Below are 2,761 nucleotides of genomic sequence, written 5' to 3'. Positions count from 1 at the left end.
ATGTAAATTTAAGCAACACATGTAAATGGCAAATCGACAGGAATATTTATAAAATAAATAAACTTTAAAGAGTTAAGCTTTGTTTTTCTTTGGGAACCAAATGTGGGCTTATCGCTATGCATATTATACATAATACTTAGTTATACAAAACGAACGGCGGCTGCCTTGATTTGCTTTCGCAGTCCATCAAAATGCCAACCAGGCGCATAAATTTGAAATATATCCCAGCTAGTGCTAAAAAATCAAATTAAAACAAGCAACAAATGCGAAGTAAAACCAAAATTCTTTCATTAAGAACGCTTTAAGTGCAGGCCAACACGCAAAAATACCAAAAAACGTGAAAGTAAGGATACATTCCGCACGCCGTAGATTTAATACCCTTGTGGACAAATTCCTTTTGCACATATCTAAGCATAGTAGTTTGAAGTAAATATATTTACGGAAACGGAATATATTGACATATTAGAAACTACTTTTAGATCAATCTCCCTATGCCAGCTGTATGATATGGTATTCTGATCTGGCTGGTTCCGACATATGTCGGAAAGAGGATAGCTTTACAGCTGAGAGACTAGTTCCCATGGAAACAGACGGACGCTTAGAGGGACATGGCTCTATGAACTCGGCTTTTTATGCTGGCCTGCAATTTATACACTTTATTGGGTCGCAGATTTCTCCTTCTATGCGTTACACATTTCCCGGCAACATTATAATACCCCTTAGAAGGGTATAAAAAACCAACAGAGTCAAAAACTCTTCAAGCCCGCAGCTAATAAAAACTCGAGTACTTTGAGTGTGTATGCGTGTGAGTGTGTGTATTACGAGTAGTTTTTATTACATTTGTTTCCAGGAATTTTCAAACATGCCAAAACAGCTGGCAAGCACAGTAGACTCCAAATGCCCACAAAACCACCAACCAGCCCCCACCTGTTCGGAAGTTGAACCACCTGAGCGGGTTACGTGCAATGTTTTTGTTTACCCTTCGGAGCCAACGCGTTTTTGTCCATTTTCATAGAGCATTTTTTGAGGCCATGTGTATCTGTGCGCGAGTGTGTGTGTGTGTGCGTGGAGTATTACGACCCATGTATAATATTGTGTGCAAATATCTGTCAGTTGATTTTGCATGCAATACATATAAATCTCAAGGTTAAAGCGTAGTAAATATGCATCATAGATGCATGCATGGCTTACTAAAGCGCTTTTCCAGCTCAGAATACCCGTACACGGCTCGGCCTGACCCGTATAATGTGCATTTTAATAATGTCAAACTACTGTGGGGCATTAAGCCTTGTTTCCTGATTGCAAAAGTGCAAAAAGAGAAAATAAATAAAATAAAATAAAAAATATTGAGCAGAGCAGAAAATACTCAAAGTGATCGATTTTTTTTATCTCGCATGAGGTATCAAGCGATTTAAACAGTGAATGAAAAATTCAACTCTGATGTGCAATTACGTGCAGGTTCTTCATTTGGGAAATCCTCGTCTTTTTTATTCACAGAAATTAAATTTCACATTCGAGTAATGAACACGAATCAATTTCCAGTTCGAAAAAATGTGTAATGAATATGATGAATTCGAATTTCTCTAAGCGAATCTGTTTTAACTCAAAAGCTGAGATTGAGAGAGGAAAATAGAATACATTATCTAAGTCCAACAAAGTGTTAATAATAATAAAATAAAAATAAATTTAATAATATTAATAATACGAATAATAATAATATAAATAATAATAAGAATAATACTTACATTTATGCTTACAACAATAATAATAATGATATTTAGAATACTAATGTTTATACTAATAATAATAATGATTATAATAATATTACTAATAATAAAATATGAATATTATTATTAATAACCGAGCTGAAGGCCTTGAATTTGAAATAGAAATAAAAAAAAAAAAAATAATTAATAAATTGTAAGATTATTATTATATTATTAATAAAGTTTTTTTATGAATAAATAAGCTGAGGGCCACGCTAATAAAGCTTAAATAAATAAAGAAAAGTATTAATGACAATATTTTTGACCCTTATAATGTTATTAAACATTTTAAAAAAATTCGGAAAATTGGCAATGTAATAATATTTGTAATATATTTTTCTGAATAAAATATGTTTTGATTTGCTTAGACTTAATCCACTTCATTGACAATTTTAAAAACCTTTAATTCCCAAATTCAGAATTAAGAGAATATAATTTGACACAACAAAAAATAAGCACGAACTATATTCAATTAATAAGAAATGTAACCTAACCTCGGGTCGCATTGTATTAATTGCTAGCTGTGCGCTTCTCACCTGAAATTCAATTAACAGCCAGCCAGCAATTATATAACAAATTTGCCGAACAGAACACAATTTTTAGATACGCTGCGAGGTATGAAAAGAAAAATTAACATAATTACATAAAAATGTGCCAAAAGGTAAAAACAACAATGCAAAAAGGAGGAAGGAAGAAAAGAGGGAATTGCGGAATGGAAGCAACTGGCGACAGCTGGCAGCTCTGCACACAATTAACATTACTTAAATACACATTAAGGTTAAAGACGCGCAATTTTTTCATGTTCTGGGGCTATTTTTTCTTGGCCAACTTGTTTATCAGAATTTTGGGGCTGCCAAGTCTGAAGGGGAGCCACGAAAAAATTGCGTGACGCAGCAAACAAAAACATTCGAACAATCTGGAGAACAAAAAAAACAAAAAATAAAAGAAAGAGTGGCTACTTTCGGCACGACGAATATTAAATACCCTCCACTTAG

This window comes from Drosophila montana, unplaced genomic scaffold (genome assembly GCF_035044405.1).
Source record: "Drosophila montana isolate Dmon_TW-CO22-7 unplaced genomic scaffold, ASM3504440v1 contig_402_1, whole genome shotgun sequence".
Lineage (NCBI taxonomy): Eukaryota > Metazoa > Arthropoda > Insecta > Diptera > Drosophilidae > Drosophila > Drosophila montana.
This window is presented reverse-complemented; position numbering follows the sequence as displayed.